Source organism: Schistocerca serialis, chromosome 1 (assembly GCF_023864345.2).
Source record: "Schistocerca serialis cubense isolate TAMUIC-IGC-003099 chromosome 1, iqSchSeri2.2, whole genome shotgun sequence".
NCBI classification, from domain to species: Eukaryota; Metazoa; Arthropoda; class Insecta; order Orthoptera; family Acrididae; genus Schistocerca; species Schistocerca serialis.
In genome coordinates, this window is record NC_064638.1 from 1110613359 (window position 1) to 1110621419 (window position 8061).

At 43.2% G+C, this 8061-nt stretch overlaps 1 pseudogene; it reads left to right on the forward strand.

Moving 5' to 3' along the window:
- Positions 1–7201: 7201 nt before the first annotated feature.
- LOC126429372 (5S ribosomal RNA) lies at positions 7202–7319 on the forward strand (annotated as a pseudogene).
- The last annotated feature ends 742 nt before the right edge of the window (positions 7320–8061 follow it).

Here is an 8061-nt window from a genome sequence, read left to right on the forward strand (position 1 = left end):
TTCAACAGAGTTTTTTACTGTCAGATTCTTGTCGCCGATATAGAGAAAGTCTTAGTTGCGCACACAAACTTCCGCAGTTCTCCTTCCTTTAAGATCACCAAGTTAGATCTTCTTCCACAACTTACTCATGCTTCCACCCCCTTCCCTCCCACATACCCTCCTACACTGGCATATTTGCGTCACCATAGGGCGATAGCAGCCTACGTTTTACAGGAGGTCGGGCACATTGGGCACAGGGGCCGGATGGCTACTTAATATTATTTCGTTAAACTGCCGTCAGAATGAGTCACCTACCAAGCAAAAATGTCGTCGTCCTTCCCCAAAAGTTAGGGGTACGTTTGTAGTACCAGACTTCTTCTAAACTCTTTCCAGGGCTCTCTGGTGCCCAGCCGGATGCTATCGTTGAAGTCCCACGATATTTCGGCGAATAATCTTTCCGCCATCATCAGGTAGTTCTGATGGAATGGTCTGTCTGCAACCGGCCGCAACCGGAAGTTAGGCGTCCGCAAACGGACCGTCGGCGCAGGGAATCGAAGCCCGACTGCCGGACATAAATAACACTGACAATGAGCAGACAGACCATTCTTCTCTCTCTCTCTCTTTTTCCCATATTTGAATCCTCACAGAAACGGTGACCTTGGTACGACTCCTGCCCTCCCTGCAGCCATACTGAAGCTACGCTATTGGCGTGTAGAAACGGCGGCACAGAAATACAACAGGACCTAACTATGAACAACAGTTTTGTCTCTATAAGAACACAAAATATCTCTACGATACGTTTCTCGTCAACATATTGGACAACTGAATCTTTACTTACACTGTCTGCAATACGACGCTTCCATGTTTTTATGTTGAGCTAGGCAGCTGAAATGCACATCTGCTCCTTCTTTACAAATATTCCTCGTGTACTTCAGCGACACTTTTCTGTTACCTATACAGGTTGTTTGACTATTTTGGGTCCAAACGATACGGGTGAGTAGAGGACAATGAAACGAGCAAATAATATTCGTAAACATAGGTCGAGAAACCAGTGGTTACCCCGATTCCATGTGTGCACCCTTATACCTAGAGTGAAGCACACATACTACCCAAAATGTGCCTGTATGTATGGACAGCGAGCATTTGGTCTGTTTATCAGAACCAGCAGGTGTTCTGGCGATGTGCATCAGCGAGGCTGCAGCATAAGCGTGCCCTCTAAAGGCTGGCTTTATGTCACCTAACATTACTTACAAGGCTTACTGTCAGGAATAAAACACTTGCTAGATTCTTAATATTTATAATTGATCGGTCAACAACAGGCAAGTAGGGTCTACATGGATTTTATTTATCTCGCAAAAAGTGTAATCATAATGATGAACTGTAAACACGGCAAAACTTTATATTACATGCTTGTAAATTCCTTCAGCTTATTGTGAACGGAAATTTTTCTTCACGTGGAGAACGCATAGCCTCATGTATTGGAAACTGTCGTAAACGTCTCGACATTCGTTGTTGCTCTGGTGAATTCGATTCACTGGCTAAGCCCGATACGATGGGAGAGGAAATTTGTGAAGCATAGAGGAGAGCATATTTTTCAGTATATGTTTCTACAACACACAAAGACTGTCTGGCTGTTAATGAAGAAATGCCGACATTAGATGTTCGGTTTCCGATTTCATTTGCAAGTCAAAAAGTACATTATGGATGCGCAATTCTGCAAGAAATTTCTGTGTTCTTTCATTTGCTCTAAACGACGCAAACGATTTATGAATAAAACTGGCTCATAAAGGAACCAGGACGGCTTCAGCACATCAAGGGAGCCAGAATTACTCCTCTTATTCAGCATGTACTCATCGGAGGTACGAGCTAAAGTGTATTTTATTCATTTTTCCATTAGCTGTATCCATGTGTTTCTTATTTGTTAGCAGCTGTAGACTGTTACTTAGTTTCACTCTGTGTTTACAGTCCACGGAATTGATCAACTAAAATAAAGGAAAAGCGCAGTAATATTGCTCGCATTCCACGTGCTTCTCGTTACACCACTCCGCCAAAGTGCTAACGCAAAGGCAAATTTAAATGCATGCGAGAAACTGAATCTTTTAATAGAGAGACGTAGTAAAACAAAATACCACTCCGAGTGAATTTATGATAGACGCACGACCGTTGCACGTCTCTCGCAGTCTCGTGTGAGCGAATATGTGCCTCCTCGCGGAGCCGCGTGCGTGCATATCAGAGGCAAGCACGGCATGACTCCGGTACATGCGACTCTTTTGCCTCTTCGTGCAACTGCCGCGTGCACCATCTGCGCTCGGGGAGTTGCGCAAGCGCAAACGCACCTTAAGGCTACGTTTATTTTGAAACATCACACGTCTGGAGTAAATGGCGAAGTCATAACATGCCCTCGTTTGATTTTATCGTCATCCATTTGTTGTTGTTGTTGTTGTTGTTGTTGTTGTTGTTGTTGTGCGGGTGTTCAGTCCGGGGACTGGTTTGACGCAGCTCTCCATGCTACTCTATCCTCAGCAAGTCTTCTCATCTCCGAAAAACGACATCCTTCTGAATGTGCTTACCGTACTCATCTCTACGATTTTTACCACCCACACTTCCCCCCAATATTAAACTGATGATTCCTTGCCGGCCGAAGTGGCCGTGCGGTTAAAGGCGCTGCAGTCTGGAACCGCAAGACCGCTACGGTCGCAGGTTCGAATCCTGCCTCTGGCATGGATGTTTGTGATGTCCTTAGGTTAGTTAGGTTTAACTAGTTCTAAGTTCTAGGGGACTAATGACCTCAGCAGTTGAGTCCCATAGTGCTCAGAGCCATTTGAACCATTTTGATGATTCCTTGATATCTCAGAATGTCTCCTACCAACCGATCCGTCAGGTAGTGCCACAAATTTCTTTTCTCTCCAGGTATTTCCAGTACTTCCTCATTAGTTACGTGATCTGTCTACCTAATCTTCAGCATTCTTTCACAGCATCACACTTCAAAATCTTTTATTCTCTTCTTGTATAAACTCTCTTCCATACATGGTGACACTCAAGACAAATATATTTAGAAAAGATTTCGTAACGCTTAAGTTTATATTCGACTTCAACAAGTTTCTCTTCTTCAGAAGCTCTTTTCTTGCCACTACCAGTCTGTATTTTACATCCTCTCTGTTTCAATCATCACCAGTTATTTTGCTGCTCAAATAGCAAAACTTATCTGCTACATTAAATGCCTCGTTTCCTTCTCTAATTACCTCGTCAACGCCTGTTTTAACTCGACTAGACTCCATTATCCTTGTTCGGCTTTTGTTGGTGTTCACCTTATATCCTCCATTCAAGACACTGTTCATTTCGTTCAACTGCTCTTCCAATGCATTTGCTGTTTCTGACAGAATGAAAAGGTCGTCGAAAAACTTCAGAGTTTTTCTCCCTACTCCCTGGACTTTGGTTTCCTTTACTACTTGCTCAGTGTACAGAATGAATAACGTTTGGAATAGTCTACAACCCTGTATCACTCCCTTCTCAACCATTGTTTCCCTTCCATTTCCCTTGACTCTAAGTGCTGTCTAGTTTCTGTACAAGTCGTAAATAGCCTTTCCTCCCTGTCTTTTACTCCTCATATCTTGAGAACTGCAAAGAGAGTGTTTCAGTCTGCATTGCCAAAGCTTTCTCTAAGTCTACAAATGCTATAAACTAAGGTTTTCCTTTCCTTAACCTATCATCTAACATAAGTCGTAGGGTAAATATTGCCTCGCGTGTTCCTGCATTTCTCCACATTTCAAAATGATCTTCCTAGAGGTCGGCTTCTATCACTTTTTTCAATCCTCTTTGAAAGATTCGTGTTAGTATTTTTTAACCATAGCTTATTAAACTGACAGTTCGATAATATTCACAACTGTCAGCCACTGCTTTTTTTGAAATTGGGATTTTTGCGTTTTTTCTTGAAGTCTGAGATTATTTTGCCTGTCTTATACACCTTGTGTACCAGACAGAAGAGTTTTGTCATGGCTGGCTCTCTCAACGCTATCAGGAGCTCTGATTGCATGCCGTCTAGTCAAGGGACATTGTTTCGATTTAGATCTTTCTGTGGTCTGTCAAATTCTTCTCGCAGTACCACATCTCCCATCTCGCCTTCGTCTACATCCTCTTCCTCTTCCATACTACAGTCTTCATCTCCCTTGTGTAAACCTTCTGTATACTCATTACGGGAGTATTTCTACTGGTAAACAGCATTTTGACAAGTGTATAGGTCATTGCTCGCCAAAACAGTGTTCTCCCGATGCGTTTTTGTGTGGAAAACTTCTGGGATTCTTGAAGGTGTACAGGCATCGATGAAGGGATGTGCAGAAGCTTGTCTTCATGTGAAGGGCGGTGATCTGGAACATTGTAAAGCATTTCTCCTGAAGTTCATATTTAAAGTTTACATCCTCATGTGTTCACGTGCTCAACCGTAGCAAGTCGAATTGAGGAAGCCACTGGTTTTCGAACCTGCTTATTTCGATGTCTACTCGCCCCTTTGTTTTGTACCTGTAGTAGCATTTGCGTTATATTGGCTGCATGTTACTATTTTTAACAATGCTATAAGTGAAACATTAGGCTGTGACAGTGAGACAGTGAAATATAACTGTTGCAAAGTGCTAGTGTCTTGTGGTAATGAACATTCCCATGCAGATGAACTTACAACGATTTAGAGAACAATGAATGCAAAAATCAAGATGGTAAGCCCAGTATTTGATCAATGCTGTTCCCTAATCAGAATCCGTTTCTTTTGTTTCCAATATTATCCACAACTTAATCGCTCAGTATCGCATGCGGAACTGAAAAGTTATGTGTCATGGCGTAACCTCATGCTGCTCACAGAACCTCTTAAGGCAGATTGTGTAGAACTCATGGTTCAACTTTGATACTGTACTACCGGTGTCCATAGGCTTGAAACAACCCAGAGTTTTAATGCTTTTTGTTGACAGTGGGTCACAGGCGTTATATTATAAACCTTCGCCAAGCCCTACTGGACAGGGCGGAATTTACGGAAGATGACCAGACTGAACTTTTAACGCTGGCGACTCAACCGCACAGAGTGCCATATTTCGGGACAGGCACTGAGCTCGCCCCAATCCTTAACATATTCACGTGCAGTTACAAGTAAACAGTGCCACATACAGAGACTGACATACTGGCGCCTACACAACTCGTTATGCTCGAAAGAAGACCCACTGGCACGGAATCATAGTTCTGAAGTAAACGGCACATGAAATGCCCCCACGATATGTGGCTACGAAATTGAACAGGGAAGTTGATAAAGAAAAGGAGGATGGAGTGGAGGAGGCGCTCTTGTTAGAATGTTTGGGATTGCCGGACAGGAATCTTGAACTCAGTTAATCATGACGATTCTAACGAAACCTGGTACAAATATAATTCTTGTGTGACACGTGGTCTAGGGATAGCGTCTTTGAATAGTAATTAAAATGTCATCGGTCCCGGGGCCGAAACCCGCTACCGCTGAGGTTCTGATTAATAATTACCACTGATGGCCGAAGATTTCCTTCGTAAGAAGTCACCCTCTTTCTGCCAGCAGTCTTGTCATAGAGGGCGAAGGAGCGGACAGAGGTGAACGACACCCTCTTCCCTCGGGGTAGGAAATTGTCCCTAAAGGCGGAAGAATCATCAGTGTTCAATGGCATGAGGATCCAGAGGTCAATGGAAACCACTGCATTAAATACATATAACGTGTATCCACAGGGCATGTAGCCTGTAACTGAAAAAGTGTCTTGACGGTCTCTCCATTGGCAAAAGATTCAGGAATAGTTCCCCATTCGGATCTCTGTGAGGAAACTTCCAAGAGGTGAGGGGTGACCATAAGAAAAAGATTGAATAGTCAACCAAAGGACAACGTTCAACGAGTCGGGGAGTGGACTGTCAGAATCTCGAGTGTGGTAGGGAAGATAGAAAACCTGAAAAGGGAAATGCAAAGGCTCATTCTAGATATAGTACGGGTCAGTGAAGTGCAATGGAAAGAGGACAAGGATTTATGGTCAGATGGGAATAGGGTAATATCGACAGCACTAGAAAGTGGTGTAACGGGAGTAGGATTTCTTATGAATAGGATGGTAGGGCAGAGACTGTATTACTGTGAACAGTTCAGTGATGGGGTTATTCTTATCAGAATCGACAGCAAACAAATACCGACAACTATAATTCAGGTATACGTGCCGACGTCGCAAGCTGAAGATGAAGAGACAGATTATACGAAGATATTGAAAGGATAATACAATACGCAGATGGAGATGAAAATCTAATAATTATGGGGGAGTGGAATGCAGTTGTACGGAAAGGAGTAGAAAAAAAGGTTACAGGAGAATATGGACTTGGGACAAGGAATGAGAGGGGAGAAAGACTAACTGAGTTCTATAATAAATTTCAGCTGGTAATAGCGAATACTCTGTTCAAGAATCACACCTGGTGGTATGCTTGGAAAATGCCAGGTGATACGGGAAGATTTCAGTTAGTTTACATCATGGTCACACAGAGATTCCGAAATCAGATACTGGATTTCAAGGCGTACCTAGGAGCAGATACAGAGTCAGATCACAATATACTAGTGATGAAGAGCAGGCTGAAGTTTAAGACAGTAGTCAGGAACATGCAAAGAAGTGGGATACGGAAGTACTAAGGAATGACGAGATAGGCTTGAAGTTCACTAAGGCTTTAGATACAGCAACAAAGAATAGTTCAGTAGGCAGTACAGTTGAAGAAGATTGGATGTATGTAAAAAGGGCAATCACAGAAGCTGGAAAGAAAAACATAGGAACAAAGAACCTAACTCGAAAGAAACCATGGGTAACAAAATAAATACTTCAGCTGATCGATGGAAGAAGGAAGAACAAAATGTCCAGGGAAATTGAGGAATACTGAAATACAAGTAGCTGAGGAATGAAATAAATAGAAAGTGCAGCGAAACTAAGTCGTAATGGCTGCACGAAAAATGCAAAGAAATCGAAAAAGGAATAACAGCCATAAGGACTGACGCAGCATATAGGAAAGTCAAAACAACCTCCGATTAAATTAAATGCGAGGGTGATAATGTTAAGAGTGCAACCGGAATTCCATTGCTAAATGCAGAGGGGAGAGCTGATAGATGGAAATAGTACATTGAAGGCCTCAGTCAGAGGGAAGATTTTTCTGAACTGATAGAAGAAGAAAGAGGAGACGATTTAGAAGAGGTAGGGGATCCAGTGCCGACGGCCTTGCCGCAGTGGTGACACCGGTTCCCGTCAGATCACCGAAGTTAAGCGCTGTTGGGCTGGGCTAGCACTTGGATGGATGACCATCCGGTCTGCCGAGCGCTGCTGGCAAGCAGGGTGCACTCAGCCCTTGTGAGGAAAACTGAGGAGCTACTTGATTGAGAAGTAGCGGCTCCGTTCTCGGAAACTGACATACGGCCGGGTGAGCGGTGTGCTGATCATGTGGCCCTCCATATCCGCATCCAGTGACGACTTTGGGCTGAGGATCACACGGCGCCCGGTCGGTACCGTTGAGCCTTCATGGCCTGTTCGGGAGGAGTTTAGTTTAGTTTAGGGAACCCAGTAACAGAATCAGAATTGAAGAGAACTTGGGAGGACTTAAGGTCAAATAAGGCAGAAGGGATCGATAACATTCCGTCAGAATTTTTACTCATTACGGGAAGTGGCAACAAACCGACTGTTCACGTTGGTGTGTAGAATGTATAAGCCTGGCAATATATCGTCCGACTTTCGGAATATTATCATCCACACAATTCCGAAGACTGCAAGAGCTGACAATTCCGAGAATTATCGCACTATCAGCTTAACAGCTCATGCATACAAGTTGCTGACAAAAATAATATACAGAAGAATGGAAAAGAAAATTGAGTATGTGTTAGATGAAGATCGGTTTGGCTTTAGGAACGGTAAAGGTACCAGAGAGGCAATTCTGACGTTGCGGTTGATAACGGATGGAAGACTAACGAAAAATCAAGACACTTTCATTGGATTTGTTGACCTGGAAAAAGCATTAGGCATTGTAAAATGGTGCAAGATGTTCGAAATTCTGAGAAAAATTGGGGTAAGTCATAGG